Source organism: Eutrema salsugineum, unplaced genomic scaffold (assembly GCF_000478725.1).
Source record: "Eutrema salsugineum unplaced genomic scaffold, Eutsalg1_0 scaffold_4, whole genome shotgun sequence".
Lineage (NCBI taxonomy): Eukaryota > Viridiplantae > Streptophyta > Magnoliopsida > Brassicales > Brassicaceae > Eutrema > Eutrema salsugineum.
The window spans coordinates 15,300,125-15,317,809 of record NW_006256686.1 but is presented as its reverse complement, the minus strand read 5'-3'; the positions used below and the strand labels follow the sequence as shown (position 1 = coordinate 15,317,809).

Here is a 17,685-nt window from a genome sequence, read left to right as displayed (position 1 = left end):
AGCTTTAGTATCTCCTTTTTAACCACTTCCCTAAGGTTGGGGTTAAGTCTACGTTGGTGCTCAATAGAGGACATGGCTTGGTCCTCCAGGTGGATCCTGTGGGTGCATATATCAGGAGAGATTCCTCTAATATCTGCCAAGGAATACCCTATGGCTCTCCTGAATTTCCTTATTTCACTAAGTAATGCACGTTCCTCATGCTCCAGCAAGTTATCATTTATGATCACGGGAAAAGTAGAGTTTAGGCCTAAGAATGCATACCTGAGCCCTGTTGGTAGAGGCTTGAGCTCAACAGAGGGTGCATCCGCCTCATTCCAGTCCTGGTCCAGGTTGCTTTGGCTGGTGACTGATTCCTTGATAGCAAAGACTTCAGAGCCTCTTTGTTCCAGCTCCAAAAACCTTGTTTCAGGACCCAGCTCTCTTGCATTGTCCAGATACAGCTTATACCCTTCACTTGCTTCAGCCAAGAGCTCATTCTCTCCTTGTTCTTGAGTTAGAGCAGCTTGAAGAGGATCCTCAGTGTTCAGTTCCTCAAGCAACTCATCAGCCAACTGGTCCATTGTCTCCACATAGAAACATTGACCTTCAATGGTGGGTTTCTTCATCATCTCATTCACATCAAACTTGAGCCTTTCAGACCCAAGTTGAAGCTCTATTATCCCACCTCTCACATCAATAATAGCTCCTGCAGTGGCTAAGAATGGCCTGCCCAAGATGAGAGGATCTACTGGTTCCTCATCCATTTCCAGCACAACAAAATCTGTTGGAACCTCAAAACCACCTATCTTGACAGGTAGATCTTCCAACATACCAACAGGCAATCTAACTGATCTATCTGCAAGGATAAGAGAAATCCTTGAAGGTTTGAAAACTCTAAAGCCCAGCTTCTTTGCTATGGAGAATGGCATCAAGCTGACTGATGCTCCTAAATCACAAAGACATCCAGAGAATAGAAGAGGTCCAATGGCACAAGGGAGTGTGAAGCTCCCTGGATCAGTTAACTTCCTTGGAATGGACTTCTTCTGAATGATAGCACTGCATTCATGACTTAGTACTACCATGCCTTGAAGCTCTTTTGTCTTGTTCAGAATTGCATCCTTCAAGAACTTCCCCATCTTTGGCATCATTAAGAATGCATCAATGAGAGGCATTGTGAGTGGTGTCTCTTTGAGTGCCTTCTCAAATACAGCTCTTGCCTTGTTCACTAGTTGCTTCTTAAATCTCCCTGGAAATGGGAGCTTGGGTTGGTATGGAGGTGGTGGCACATACTTCTTCTCTGGTTCTGGTTCCTTTGCTACCTCTTTACCCTTTTCTGTCCTTGGTTTCTCAGCAACTTGATCATCCTTTAAGGCTGCCTCCCCCTCAGGTTGATCATTGTCCTCAATGATCACTTTGTTGTTCTCAATACCAGGTAACTCCTTGCCACTCCTCAGTGTAATGGCTTTGGCATATTCCTTGGGGTTGGGTTCTGGTTTTCCAGGTAGGTGACCTTGGTTCCTTGAGCTTGATGCCTGGTTTTGCTTCAGTTCCTTGATTTCCTGCTGCATAGTCTGTTGACCCTGAAGTAGTTGTTGCAGAATACCAACCATATCTGTACCCATCTGTGGCTGCTGTTGAACCATTGGTGGCTGAAACTGTTGTTGAACCGGCGCCTGCTGTTGGAACTGTGGTGGACCAAACCCTGGTGGTGCCTTTGGCTGCTGTGAATTATAACCAGTGCCCTGAAATGGTTGCTGTTGCTGACCAAAACTCTGATTCTGACCAAATTGATTCTTGGGTTGGAATGACCCTTGAAAGTTGTTCTTGGGAACAAAGTTCTTTGGAGCTTGAGAATTGGGATAGACCTGGTCTTGTGGGTTAGCTACATTGGTGTTCCTGTAAGAGAGGTTTAGATTGGCATTACCATACTGATATCTTTGGAACCTCTGATTCCCAATGTAGTTGAGCTCCTCTTGGGTAAGACCTTCTTCACTTATGTTCTCAAAAATTTGAGAAGGTTCTTCATACTCTCCAACAAAATGCATTGGCTTCTGAGTGGTGAATTTCAGCTTGTCCAATTCACTCCTCAACTCCTTAACTTCTCTGGTGAGCCTCTGTTCTGAGCTTGAACCTTCAGACCTATTTGATCTGTCATAGTCTTCACCATAAGTATCATTGCTCAATGCTAAGTTCTCCACTAGCTCTAAAGCAGCATGTATCTCTTTACCCAGAAAGTTCCCATTGGAAGCAGTATCCAGCTGGTTTCTAATCTTGGGAAGAGCTCCCCTATACAGTGTGCTGAGAAGAGAAGCCTCACTAAACCCATGGTGTGGGCATTGGTTTGTGTAGCTCCTGAATCTCTCATATGCTTCACCAAAACTTTCATTGCTGTGCTGAGTGAAGCTAGAGATTTGGTTCCTCAGTTTTGCAGTTCTTGAGGTGGAGAAGAACTTAGATAAGAAGGCTTGCTTGCATTGCTCCCAGGTTTGAATGGAGCCTCTTGGAAGATTCTTCTCCCATTGATGAGCTTTATCACCAAGACTGAATGGAAATAGTCTTAGCTTGAAGCTGTCTTCTGAAACTCCATTTATCTTGGTCAGATCACACACCTTATCAAACTGGTCCAAGTGTTCCAAGGGATCTTCCATTGCTAACCCATGGAACTTTGAGTTCTGGACCATATTCAGCAATGATGCTTTCACTTCAAAGTTGTTGTTTTGCACAGGTGGTGCCTGAATACCAGCTCCATACTGATGAGCATTGGCCCTGTCATTCTCTCCAACATAGACTTGGGGTTGCTCATATCTCCTTTGCTGTGGTTGGAAAAGGTGGGGTTGGTGGTGCACCTGGTGTATTTGCTGAACATTGGCCTGATGCCTCTGTTGATGAGCTTGAGCTTGTCCCTGGTGGACATAAGCTTGTTGATGGTGCACCTGTTCCTGCTGAACATTACCCTGGTGAAGTCTTTGACCAACTCCAATACCAGCTCCATGACCTTGAGCCTGTTGCTCCTGAACTGGTTGTTCTATATCTACCACGTGATCTTCTTGTTCTGCCATCTCAGTCTGATCAATTTGTCTACCACGTCTGTCTCTTCTCCTCCTTGGTACCAAAAGGTTGATGTTGTCGTTTAGAGGAAAAGGAGGACCACAGCTTCTTGATCTAGACCTGGTGTTCATACACCTGAAATCACAAACAGAACTTGAAAGGAATCAGTAAAAACAAGAAAGTAAGCACTTGATCTCAAGAAAAGATCAGAGCTTAATGCTAATCAAACCACAATTTGGCAACGGCGCCAATTGATAGACAAGACTTTTTAGGGTCTCAGGGCTATCAATCCCCTTGTCAATGTAGCACAAAGAGGTTTATCAATCCAGATGTGGTGTTAGACACTAAGCTATATGATCAAGTTCTTAATTCAAGCAAACAAGAGTGGGTTTTGATTAATCTAGAGATAACTATAAACATAACAGGATTAAAGACTAATGACAATGACAAATGATATGAATATGATATGATGGAGGCATGAGATTCTGGACATGATAGTTGGTTAGGGTGCTTTGGTGTTAAACTAGAAATGCTAATGACAATGATGAGACATGATTCAAATGATTAAGAACTCTAATCTAGGTTAATCCTCTCATGAAGGTATTAACCCCTATACTAATCCATTTTCAAACCAAATTCCCATTTGTGAAATACGAATCAATATGCATTAATAAACAGTTCTCAATGATCATTCAAGCATTTAACAAATCATTCCCATGATGAAAAAAATTGCTTAAACCTCTAACACAACTCTTTCAGGAATTTCATCAAACACTTTTGGTGCATGAAATTCCCAGAATCTAGATCTCAAGTGATTATCAAGGATCTAGCATAGAGAACAGTTGTTTAGAGAAATGAATCAATGAATCTAGCCCTAAGCACTCCTAATCTAACACTTTAGCACCCTAACCTACACATCTAGAACCTCATTTAGGTAACTACTCACTAATCATGATCAACACACTAGATCCTTTGCAAGATGTGTTGTTAATCATGATTAGAAGTTGATTTTGATGATAAGAAATGATGAACAAGAAGGAAATAAACTGCAAATCGATTTTAAACTCTCTAAAACAAAGTGTATTCAGTCGGTTTTTCACAAAAGGGGAAAAGAAGACTAAAAGTAGATTAAGTGTCCTCTACAAATTAGGTCTAAAAACCTTTTAAAGGAGGCTTGGGCGAACCAGGTCAACCCGGAACAAACCGGGTACTGACCCGGCCTTGATGGGCAAAGAAGGGTTTGCCACGGTCTGGTGTGTCCTTGGTGTGACCGTGGCATTCCTGACCGTGTCAAAGACTTCATTGTGTTCTAGGTTCATTTTGATGCCACGGTCTGATCAAGCTTCATCTGGGACTCATGGCAAGTTAACCGTGTCAAACGCCGAAGATGTGTAAAGGTTGCCACGGTCAAGCCCCCAGACCGTGGCATTCAGACCGTGCCAAAACCCGCATGCATGTGAAGTCCTTCCCAGCCAAGTATATGCTTGCCACGGCCAAGTCTCAGGCCGTGGCATTGAGATCGTGTCAAAAGCCGAAACTGTGTAGAAGTTATCTCCAGCCACTTGTTCATTTGCCACGGTCAAGTCCCAGACCGTGGCATTAAGCTCGTGCCAATCGCCGAAGGTTGCAAGATGTTGCCACGGCCAAGCCTCACACCGTGGCATTTAGGCCGTGTCAATCGCCGAACGGTTGCTAAGTTCCTCTCAGCCAAGTGTGTGTTTGCCACGGTCAAGCCTCACACCGTGGCATGAAGATCGTGTCATTGGCCGAGGGTGCACAAAAGTTGCCACGGCCAAGTGTGGACCGTGGCATTGAAATCGCGGCATGTTTAACTTAGTCATCCTGGGCTGTCTGGACCATCTCTCATTCCGGAGAGTGTAACTTCCTGGAGACCTGTCCGAATTGAGTAATTCCGGTTGAAGAAGACAGAGAACTCATTTATCTCCAACTTTGATGAAGGAAGTTTCAGTGCTTGGGAAGTGTAAGGTTTCCTGGAGGGCACATCTTTGAAGCGCATTTACACGACCAGAGAGAGGCGCCTAGACATGTGTCCATTCCGGAGACCGTATCTTTCTGCTCAAAGCTCCGAATTGATTGATCTCGGATGTTCTGGAAAGAAGACTCAAATGTCTCTGATTCTCATGAAGGCCTCGGAAACTGAATCGGCCTGGAAGTGCACCGTCCTTCGCATCCTTCAAAACTGATTTGCTCGGTCCGGAATACCTGCGAGACAGGGGTTCCTTCCGACGAGCTTATCTCTCTGCTCACGCGTCCGAATTCCACGATTCCACTTGCTATGAGACCGTGCTCTAATGCTCTCCAACTTCTATGAAGGACCCGCCGTCTGAATCGGACCGGAAGGCCCCCCGGACAGGCGATTTCTGAGACTCGTTCACACCCGAAGATTTTGGCCGATACACTTCATTCGCGGTACATGGAAATGGCCGGTAAAGCTTCCCGCGGTACATGAAAATGGCCGGTGAAACCTTCCTGGCCAGCGAGAATGGCCGAAAATCTCCCAAGACCCAATTTTTCCACTTTTTCACTCTTTGCTCACCATTCCACCTCCTGGATTCATCTTTTCAGCTCCATATTCACCTGATAGACACTCAAAACATGCAAAGACTCATTGGGACCTAATGCATCTCCTAAGTTCTAAAACAAACCCTAAGGACCTAAAATGCATGAAATAAAACATGATTTGGAATGATTTATGCAACCTAAATGATGCAAATTATGAACATATCAGTAGCATACTTCTCTTGTGCAGAGTCAAGTGTTCTACTAGCATAGTAGATGACATGAAGCTTCTTATCTTTCTTCTGGCCAAGAACTGCTCCAACTTCAAAATCAGATGCATCTGTCATAACCTCAAAAGGAAGGGACCAGTCTGGGGCTTGAACAATTGGTGCACTGACTAATGCATCCTTGATCATCTTGAAGGCCTCTTCACATTCAGCATCAAAGATGAAATCCACTTCTTTACACAACAGCCTTGTCAAGGGCCTGGCAATTCTTGAGAAGTCTTTGATGAATCTTCTATAAAACCCTGCATGCCCAAGGAAACTCCTTATCCCTTTGACTGAAGTGGGAGTTTGCAGGTTCACCATCACTTCCACCTTAGCTCTGTCAACCTCTATGCCTTTCTCAGATATCTTGTGCCCAAGAACTATTCCTTCCTGCACCATGAAGTGGCATTTCTCCCAGTTCAACACCAAGTTATGCTGCTCACATCTCTCCAAGACCTGTGACAAATTAGAGAGACAATCCGAGAAGGAGAAGCCATAGACACTAAAGTCATCCATGAACACCTCCACTTTCTCTTCAATGATGTCAGAGAAGATATGCATCATGCAACGTTGAAATGTGGCAGGGGCATTACAGAGACAAAAAGGCATGCGCCTGTATGCAAATGTGCCATAAGGGCATGTGAATGTTGTTTTCTCTTGATCTCGGGGGTCTATGGGAATTTGGAAGAACCCCGAGTACCCATCGAGAAAACAAAAGAAGGGGTGGTTTGCAAGCCTCTCTAACATCTGATCAATGAAAGGTAAAGGAAAATGATCCTTCCTAGAGGCTGCATTGAGCTTTCTATAGTCTATACACATTCTGTGTCCTGTGACAGTCCTAGTAGCTATCAGCTCATCCTTCTCGTTTTTAACCACTGTGATCCCACCCTTCTTGGGCACAACATGAACAGGAGACACCCATCTTGAGTCAGAGATTGGGTAAATTATCCCTGCCTCAAGAAGTTTTAGTATCTCCTTCTTAACCACTTCCTTAAGGTTGGGGTTAAGTCGTCGTTGATGCTCAATAGAGGACATAGATTGGTCCTCTAGGTGGATCCTATGGGTGCAAATGTCAGGAGAGATCCCTCTAATATCAGCCAAAGAATACCCTATGGCTCTCCTGAACTTTCTTATCTCACTAATCAATGCACTCTCTTGATCCTCTAATAGGCTATCATTGATTATTACTGGATATGTGGAGTTTAAGCCCAAGAAAGCATCCCTGAGCCCTGTTGGTAGAGGCTTGAGCTCAACAGGGGGTGCATCAGCCTCACTCCAATCCTGGTCCAAGCTGCTTTGGCTGGTGTCTGATCCTTTGATAGCCAAGACCTCAGAGCCACTTTGTTCCAGTTCCAAAAACCTCGTCTCAGGACCCAGCTCTCTAGCATTGTCCAAATACAACTTGTACCCTTCACTTGCTTCAGCTAAGAGCCCATTGTCTCCTTGTTCTTGAGTTAGAGCAGCTTGAAGAGGATCCTCAGTGTTCAGCTCCTCTAGCAACTCATCAGCCAACTGATCCATTGTCTCCACATAGAAACATTGACCTTCAATGGTGGGTTTCTTCATTATCTCATTCACATCAAACTTGAGCTTTTCAGACCCAAGTTGAAGCTCTATTATCCCACCTCTCACGTCAATAATAGCTCCTTCAGTTGCCAAGAATGGCCTGCCCAAGATAAGAGGATCTACTGGTTCCTCATCCATTTCCAGCACAACAAAATCTGTTGGAACCTCAAAACCACCAATCTTGACAAGTAGATCTTCCAACATACCAACAGGCAATTTAACTGATCTATCTGCAAGGATAAGAGAAATCATTGCAGGTTTGAAGACTCTAAAGCCCAGCTTCTTTGCTATGGAGAATGGCATCAAGCTGACTGATGCTCCTAGATCACAAAGACATCCAGAGAATAGAACAGGTCCAATGGCACAAGGGAGTGTGAAACTCCCTGGATCAGTTAACTTCCTTGGAATGGACTTCTTCTGAATAATAGCACTGCATTCATGACTTAGTACCACCATGCCTTGAAGCTCTTTTGTCTTGTTCAGAATGGCATCCTTCAAGAACTTCCCCATCTTTGGCAACATTAAGAATGCATCAATGAGAGGCATAGTGAGTGGTGTCTCATTGAGTGCCTTCTCAAATACAGCTCTTGCCTTGTCCACTAGTTTCTTCTTAAATCTCCCTGGAAATGGGAGCTTGGGTTGGTATGGAGGTGGTGGTACATATTTCTTCTCTGGTTCTGGTTCCTTTTCTACCTCTTTACTCTTTTCTGTCCTTGGTTTCTCAGCAACTTGATCATCTTTTAAGGCTGCCTCCCCCTCAGTTTGATCATTGTCCTCAATGATAACATTGTTGTTCTCAATACCAGGTAACTCCTTTCCACTCCTCAGTGTAATGGCCTTGGCATATTCCTTGGGGTTGGGTTCTGGTTTTCCAGGTAGGTGACCTTGGTTCCTTGAGCTTGAGGCCTGGTTCTGCTTCAGTTCCTTGATTTCCTGCTGCATGGCTGCATTCTGGCTTGCAAAGATCTGTTGACCCTGAAGTAGTTGTTGCAGAATACCAACCATATATGTACCCATCTGTGGCTGCTGTTGAACCGTTGGTGGCTGAAACTGTTGTTGAACAGGCGCTTGCTGTTGGAACTGTGGTGGACCAAACCCGGGTGGTGCCTTTTGCTGCTGTGAACTGAAACTAGGACCTTGAAATGGTTGCTGTTGCTGACCAAAACCTGATTCTGACCAAACTGATTCTTGGGTTGGAATGTTCCTTGAAAGTTGTTCTTGGGAACAAAGTTCTGTGGAGCTTGAGAATTGGGATACACCTGGTCTTGTGGGTTTGCTACATTGGTGTTCCTGTAAGAAAGGTTTGGATTGGCATTACCATACTGATATCTATAAGCTCCTCTTGGGTAAGATCTTCTTCACTTATGTTCTCAAAGATTTGAGAAGGTTCCTCATATTCTCCAACAAAATGCAATGGCTTCCGAGTGGTGAATTTCAGCTTGTCTAATTCACTTCTCAACTCCTTTACTTCTCTGCTGAGCCTCTGTTCTGAGCTTGAACCTTCAGATCTATTTGATCTGTCATAGTCTTCACCATAAGTATCATTGCTCAATGCTAAGTTCTCCACTAGCTCTAAAGCAGCATGTATCTCTTTACCCAGAAAGTTCCCATTGGAAGCAGTATCCAGCTGGTTTCTAATCTTAGGAAGAGCTCCTCTATAAAGTGTGCTGAGAAGAGAAGCCTCATTAAACCCATGGTGTGGGCATTGGTTTGTGTAGCTCCTGAATCTCTCATATGCTTCACCAAAACTTTCATTGCTGTGCTGAGTGAAGCTAGAGATTTGGTTTCTCAGTTTTGCAGTTCTTGAGGTGGAGAAGAACTTAGATAGAAAAGCTTGCTTGCATTGCTCCCAAGTTTGAATGGAGCCTCTTGGAAGATTCTTCTCCCATTGATGAGCTTTGTCACCAAGACTGAATGGGAATAGTCTTAGCTTAAAGCTGTCTTCTGAACCTCCATTTATCTTTGTCAGATCACACACCTTATCAAATTGATCCAAGTGTTCCAAGGGATCTTCCATTGCTAACCCATGGAACTTTGAGTTTTGGACCATATTCAGCAATGATGCCTTCACTTCAAAGTTGTTGTTTTGCACAGGTGGTGCCTGAATACCAGCTCCATACTGATGAGCATTGGCCCTATCATTCTCTCCAACATAGACTTGGGGTTGCTCATATCTCCTTTGCTGTTGTTGGAAAGGGTGTGGTTGGTGGTGCACATGTTGTCTTTGCTGAACATTGGCCTGATGCCTCTGTTGATGAGCTTGAGCTTGTCCCTGGTGGACATAATCTTGTTGGTGATGCACCTGTTCCTGATGAACATTACCCTGATTCAACCCTTGACCAACTCCATTACCAGCTCCATTATCCTGAGCCTGTTTCTCCTGAACCGGTTGTTCTATATCCACCACGTGCTCTCTTTGTTCTTCCATGTCAGCCTGATCAACTTGTCTTCCACGCCTGTCCCTTCTCCTCCTTGGTACCAAAAGATTGATGTTGTCGTTGAGAGGGAAAGGTGGACCACAGCTTCTTGATCTAGACCTGGTGTTCATACACCTGAAATCACAAACAGAACTAGAAAGTAATCAGTAAAAACAAGAAAATAAGCACTTGATCTCAAGAACAGATCAGAGCTTAATGCTAAACAACCACAATTTGGCAACGGCGCCAATTGATAACTAAGAGTTTTCAAGGCTCGTTGTAGAGGTTATCAATCCCCTGTCTTGTAGTACAAGGGGTTTATCAATCCAGATGTGGTGTTAGACACTAAACTATGTGATCAAGTTCTTAATTCAAGCAAACAAGAGTGGTTTTGATTAATTAATGAGAACTACAAACTTAAAACAAGATTAATGACTAAAGAAGTGATCAAACAAAGAACTAAGTAAATGACAAGTGATGAGAATGTATGTATGATGATGAGAAAGGTCTTAGACATGATAGTGGATTAGGGTGCCTTCAGTGATAAACTAATGAGCTAATGAATCATATGATCAAGCAAACCATTCAACATAAACATCTTTAATTAAGTTAATCCTCTCATGAAGGTATTAACTCCTATGCTAAAACAGTTTCTAACCCAATCATCATCAGTGAAACATGAGCTAGCAAGCATTAAGAATCAGTTTAATCTGTCTTTTAAGCATATAAACAATCATTCCCATGATGAATAACACTAAACCTCTAACAACCTTGGTTCAGGCATTTCATCAAACACTTTTGGTGCATGAAATACCCAGAATCTAGACCACATATGATTTGTATGGATCTAGCATAGAGAACAAGTTGTAGAGAATGGAATATGCATGATCTAACCCCTAAGCTCACTAATCTACCACTTAAGCACCCTAATCTACATATCTAAGACTTTAATATGGAGATTACTCACTAATCATGATCAACACACTAGATCCTTTGCAAGATGTGTTGTTAATCATGATTAGAAGTGTGTAGATGGAGAGATGGATGATAGATTTAGAAGAAAGCAGCTTTAAACACAAAAATCTCTTAAACTCTCTTGATTAAACACTCAATAATCGATATTTCTCTTCTTAGTGGAGTCTTTTCACAAAAGAGGCAAGAGACAAAGGGAATAAAGCTTAGTTCTCTCACAAAAAACCCTAAAAAGTATTTATATCTCTCTAAAAATGAACCGGGTCAGCCCGGAACAAACCAGGTCCTGAACCGGCTTTAATGGATAAGGTGGAAGTCCTGCGGGTTGGTCCAGTATCTCCCAGGTAGCATGACTAAGTCGCAGTAGATGAAGAACCTGTCTTGTGAGACTTAAATCGTCTTGTCTTAGCCGCACGCTCAAGTAAGAGTGTTTTGCGAGTATTGCTGCGGCTTGATCTTCTTCTTCTTCAACTCGCAGGACCAAGGCGGTTTCTGGGGAATGTGCATATGTGCGGGTTGGTTTCCATTGCACACAGGTCGCAGGCTCAAGTCGGAGTGATTTGCGAGTGATCATGCGGCTTAGTTCCAGGCGCGGCTAACTCGCATGCCTAAGTCGAACGATTGTGGACTTAGCATTTCTCTTGCTCGGGAGCCTCAGAACTCATCCAGTGATAGCTTACCCGCACTTCTCAACTCGCAGCATCAGCTTTCAGGCATTCATCTTCAGGCCTGCGGGTTAACCAAGTCGCAAGACCATCTCGCAGCATTCAGAGCAGCTTGGACCACTTCGCATTCCGGAGAGTGTAACTTCTACGATACTTTTCCGAATTGAGTGATTCCGGTTGCAGACGACAGATGACTCATTTATCTCCAAATTTGGTGAAGGAAGTTTCGGTGCTCGGGAAGTGGAAGGCTTCCTGGAGGGCACATCTTTGCAGTGCATTTACACGAACAGAGAGAGGCGTCTAGACATGTGTCCATTCCGGAGACCGTATCTTCCTGATCATAGCTTAGAATTGAATGATCTTGGACGTTCTGGAAAAACGACTCAAATGTATCTGATTCTCATGAAAGTTCCGGAAACTGAATCGGCCTGGAAGTACACCGTCCTTCGCATTTTTCAGAGCTCATCGGCTTGGTCCAAAACAGCAGCGAGACAGGGATTTCTTCCGACGAGCTTAACTCTCTTCTCACGCGTCCGAATTCCATGATTCCACTTGCTATGGAACTGTGATCCAATCTTCTCCAACTTTGATGAAGCACCCGCCAGCTGAATCGGACCGGAAGGTTCCCCGGACAGGCGATTTCGGAAACGTGTCTGCGCTCGGAGATTTTGGCCGATACAATCCACTCGCGGTACGCGTTTTGGCCGATACGGTCTACCCGCGGTACATGAAAATAGCCGGTAAAAACCTTCCTGGTACGCGAGAATGGCCGATAACCTCCAAAGACACAAGTTCACCATTTTTCAAGCCTTGATCACCATTCCACCTCCTGGATTCATCTTTTCAGCTCCAAATACACCTGATAAACACTCAAAACATGCAAAGACTCACTGGGACCTAATGCATCTCCTAAGTTCTAAAACAAACCCTAAGGACCTAAAATGCATGGAATAAAACATGATTTGGAATGAATTATGCAACCTAAATGATGCAAATTATGAATATATCACACACTTAGCCTCATATATTATGGTCCCTCATCGTGTGAACTGAATCTTCCAACCACCTTTTAAAGTATACTTGATGCAAATCTAAAATCAGAATTAATCTCATCAAAAAGATTTGGTCCAAGATGAGAAGATACGTGTATAGACGTTCACAAGGCCAAAGAAAGACATTTCTTTATTCATCAGATCACGAGCTTTCCCAAATTCAAATTCTGGATACTCTAGAGCAAGGAGATGCTTTCAAAGACGTCAAATATCTATGAAATATTTCTACTTCAAAAAGAAGATTGTTCAATAATCATTCAAACATGTAGAAGTTGGAAAAACGGCTAATTCAGGCTCGATCTGTTCCAAATGATGCAAAATTTAAGTGTCTAATTTCATACCCAGATTCTACAAAATTGGAATATTCATATCCATACTACTTTTTTGTCGAAAACAAACATTGACCAACACTCTGTTAGTCAAACCTGTAAAATTATTAATGGCAATGAATCATCTGCCACATGTGCTTCCCAGTTGGCACGAAATATGCGAGTGTGAGATACTTTTTTCAAAAAAAAATAAAATTTCACCAACCAACGCTATTTTGTCATTCTGGATGCCAACTAGGAAGCATACGTGGAAAATGACTCATCACCATTAACGATTTTATAAGTTTGACTAACGGAGTGTTGGTTTTCGCCTTTAAAAAGTAGAATGAATAAATATTCTAATTTTGTAGAATTTGGGTATAAAATTGGACATCATTTGGAACAATCCGGGTATGAATTGGCCGTTTTCCCTATAGAAGCTCCCTAATCAATACAAAAAGGCGTCTAAATTCGTCTTCATATAAAATAATGGTCAACCACCTAGCAACATTAATTAGAATATTTTCAAGACCAAAAACTAGTCAATCAAATAATCAATAACCCAATGATCAAGAAAAAAAAGCTCATCAAAATTAATTTGTTAATTTCTCATTTATTTTGTATATCTTAGAGCATCCCCAATGGTTGGCTCTATTTTGGCTCTAAATATAGAGTTCTCTAGAAATAGAGAAGGAATTTACTCTAATGGTCATCTCTATATCTGACTCTAAAAATAAATAATCCAAATATATTATATTTTATTTTTAGTATTAATTGCTTATAAGGCCCTCTACATTTAAAATTTTAAAATTCTATCTATTTTTTTTAACAATAATTCAATATGAACATATTTTTAACATTAATTATTATAATTTTTAATCTCCTATTTATTAGTTTTAAATTAAATGGTCTGACCTTGTATGAGCTTATAAAAGCTCTCTTTGAATTCATTTTTTATACATAGAGTTTTGGAACAAAAAGAAAAGAGATATTTTTCAAGACCAAAAGCTCGTCAATCAAATAATCAATCACCCAATGATTAAGACAAAAAAGCTCATCAACATTAATTTGTTAATTTCTTATTTACTTTGTATATCTTAGAGCATCTCCAATTGTTGGCTCTATTTTTTGCTCTAAATATAGAGTTTTCTAAAAATAGAGAAAGAGTTTGCTCTAATGGTCATCTCTATATCTGACTCTAAAATAAATAATCCAAATATATTTTATTTTATTTTTTAGTATTAATTGCTTATAAGGTCCTCTACGTTTAAAATTTTAAAATTATTTTCTATTTTATTTTTAACAATAATTCAACATGAATATATTTTTAACATTAATTATTATAACTTTTAATCTCCTATTTATTAGTTTTTAAATTTAAATGGTCTGATCTTGTATGAGCTTATAAAAGCTCTCTTTGAATTCATTTTTATACATAGAGTTTTGGAACAAAAAGAAAAGAGAGTTTTTTTTTCTAAACTTTAGACTTTTTTTTGCTTGTCTAAGTTAGTGAGATTTTTTTTAATTGGTAAACATTTGAATCAGAAAAAAAGGCAAATACCTCATGTGTTTAATTTTTGCCAGATACACTAAATACTGATATCATGGCTGTTAACGGCATTAAAAAAAAAACTGTTTTTCATTTTAAATTCAAAAATTCTGTTAAAATACCTCGAACTATTTTTGTTTCACCAGAAAATTACACAAACTTTTTTCGTTGCCTAAAAAATATCTAACATAATTTTAGATGCAATTTAATACACCATATTCATACTTTTCTATTTCTTCTGATTTTCTCACTACCGTTAACGGCTTAAACAAAATTGTTAACTGTTGTTGATCTTAATTAATATGGGATTAATTGTAACTGTAAAAATCTGCAGTTACCTGCGGATTATACATATAGATTTTCCCAAATCGACTTTAAGTCGATAAAACACCAATCTCTGTAGTCAGGTGAGCTCAGGTAGACAAAATGTCAATGGCCTATAGATAAGCAAGCTACGGGCATGTAAGATATCTACATAGGTTGTCAATATTGAGAAGAAAAATAAAGATTAGTGTGTCAAAAATAATACAAAATCTGGTATTTTTTTATCTCAAATCGGTTTTTCTGAATAATCAAAAAGTAATAATTAATTTCCATAGTCACCAATTAATCACGTGTTAATCAAAATTAACATCGGTTAACAATTCCGTTTAAGCCGTCAGCAGTAGTGAAGAAACGATATGAACTGGAAATGTATGAACATGGTGTATTAAATAGCACTTATTAAATTAGGTTAGGTATTTTTTAGGCAACAGAAAAAGTTTGTGTAGTTTTCTGCCAAAACAAAAATAGTTTGTGTAGTTTTCTGCCAAAACAAAAATAGTTGAAGTATTTTTACGAAATTTTTCGTGATTAACATTGACAGCAGTTAATTGTTTTATTTATACCGGCCGTAAAATTAGGGGGTGGAAACTATAATTATAAAATGTTTGGGGTACTTTTATATGTCAGAAAAATAGTTTGTGTTAATTTCTAGCAATGCAAAAAGTTTGTGTAGTTTTCTAACCAAAAAAAAAAATAATAAATACTTGAGATAGTTTCTGGCATTTTTATCATTTGAATCTATGTCTTTTGTGTGAGATTCTTTAAGACTAAGTTCAAGAGATTTTACACGCTTGACTAGCGTTCTTCCATCCACCATCAATCCAACATGAGAGCGATCACTACCTCGTTTGAACACATATCTATTTGTGCATCCATCACTTGAACAGCAAGAGAGAGTGACCGCCAGCTTGTTGCTTCCCATCAATCAAACGTTATAAGCTTAATCTCTGAATCTTATATCAATACTTCTTACACTGATTTCGATTCCGTCAGTGTAAGAAGTTAGTGCACAGATCCACCAGTGTAATAGTAGACTGTGTCGTCTTCATAATTTTCAAATTTCCACCGTGATATATGTGGAACATGCATCCAAATCATTACTGAAAAAGACGAACATAGAATTTCTTTCACACACAAATTTTTATGTTTGAATTTAAAAACAATAAAAAATTGAAAATCAAAACCTTAAAATTTCTAATAACCTTTTTTATGAAAATTGAGAACCTAAAAGTAGAGTTGTATGTTAAAACTCGGAGTCGCTTTTTCTTTCTTACCGGTCAATCGATTTCCCTCTAGATCAACCAGATTACTAATAAATCATGGGACTCTCTTTCTCAGTATCTCTCACCAATTCGAGAAGGGGGTTTCTTCAGAATGGTTAAATGGCGAAACCTTCTTATGTTTTCTTTTGTATGATTTAAAAGGATGCCACATAATTTATTTATTTATTGAAAACTCACTTGTTAAAGCGAGTCAAGGTATAACAACAAAAAAAGAAAATGAGTAAATGGGAAGAGTGATGGAGGCGATTTTTTGGGCGATCGTGGGGATTTCTCAGGTATCTTGTAGATTCTCAGATTCAATCAAATCGTTCTTCTCCAGAACGGTTTTCTCCATTTCTGAAGTGGAAGTTAAACGGTTTCTCGATGGTTGCGCTTCAATTTTGTCAATCTCCGTAGTGGGCGATAGGGCTTACTGCGATGTGATATTGGGAGTTAACCGTCGATTTCGTTGCCTATATATCAGATCTGGAGAATTCATTCTAAACTCACACAATATCTTCAGTCTTACTTACCAAATCTTATTTTGTTTCCGCGATCTAACTTTCAAAATGGCTGAAAACCTTCACAGAGCACTACAAGAAATCGATTTGGGAATTCAGGATAAACCGGTGGCTCTTCCGACGACGATGTGCAACGAAGCGGTGTGTGTCGACCAATTCTCATTGATGGACCGTCCGTTGATCCCTCGGCGTCATAATATTCAGGCAATTCTGATCTCCTTCCCACGGATGTGGGGTCTCAATGGAATTGTGTCAAGCCGGTTGATCGAGAGAAAGATGTGTTAATTCGTGTTTCCCTCTGAAGAACTCATGCAATCCATCCTCAATGGGGGACCGTGGGCATTCAACGATCGCATGACAGTGCTTCAACGTTGGACGCCGGGTATGAATGCCTTGGATCTGATAAGAGGCATTCCTCTGCAATTCCTCACTGAAGAAATCATCACTCACATTGCTGGAATAATGGTGGGGACACCAAAACAAGTGATGGGAGTCGATTTTGATCCAGAAGCAATCAATGTGTGGAGTTTGTCCGAGTTAAGTTAAATTGGAATGCCGATTCCAAAGAAACTTTCAATTCACGTTGGGTGTCAACACGGTCGTGAAATTCAGATATGAAAGATTGAGAGGATTTTGTGAAACTTGTGGCATGCTCACACATGATACAGGTGCTTGCATAATCCCATAAGGGGCTCAAAACCAGGACGAGAATGACAACGACAACAATGATGAGGCACTACAACGGCCGAAACCGTTGTAAAATCGTTGTAAAACCCATATTATGACGAACTTGCGACGGTTACAAAACCGTCGTAAACACATCGTCGTAAACGACATTTCATTGTACAATCGTCGTAAAATCTAGGACGGTCAAGAGTCATCATAAAATTGTCGTAAATAGACGTCGTAAAAGCGTCATAATATTTACAACGAAATTACATCGATTTGCCTCGATTTGTTTTCCATCGTTTAATTGTCATAAATAACCGACGTATAAGCGTCATATAATATACGACGAACATATCGTCGTAATTGGGTCGTTTTTAATTTGTTATGTTCAACGTAAAATCGTCGTAAAATACCGACGTATGTTCGTCTTATAATATACGACGAACATATCATCGTAATTGGGGCATAGTTTTTATATTATATTACCACGATTTTACGATGATATATTAAATAAATAATAAATATATTACGATGATACGATGCTTTGTTAATATAAAAATAAAT

The 17,685-nt window shown here is 40.5% G+C and overlaps 2 non-coding genes across 2 annotated transcripts; both read left to right on the top strand.

Annotated features, from left to right (window-relative positions):
• Positions 1 to 2,298: 2,298 nt before the first annotated feature.
• Positions 2,299 to 2,405, top strand: LOC112084714. The gene has a single exon (XR_002898375.1). It is a non-coding gene; the product is annotated as a small nucleolar RNA R71 (small nucleolar RNA).
• A 6,665-nt stretch (positions 2,406 to 9,070) lies between these two features.
• LOC112085002 lies at positions 9,071 to 9,177 on the top strand. Its single transcript, XR_002898647.1, has one exon. It is a non-coding gene; the product is annotated as a small nucleolar RNA R71 (small nucleolar RNA).
• Positions 9,178 to 17,685: the final 8,508 nt, after the last annotated feature.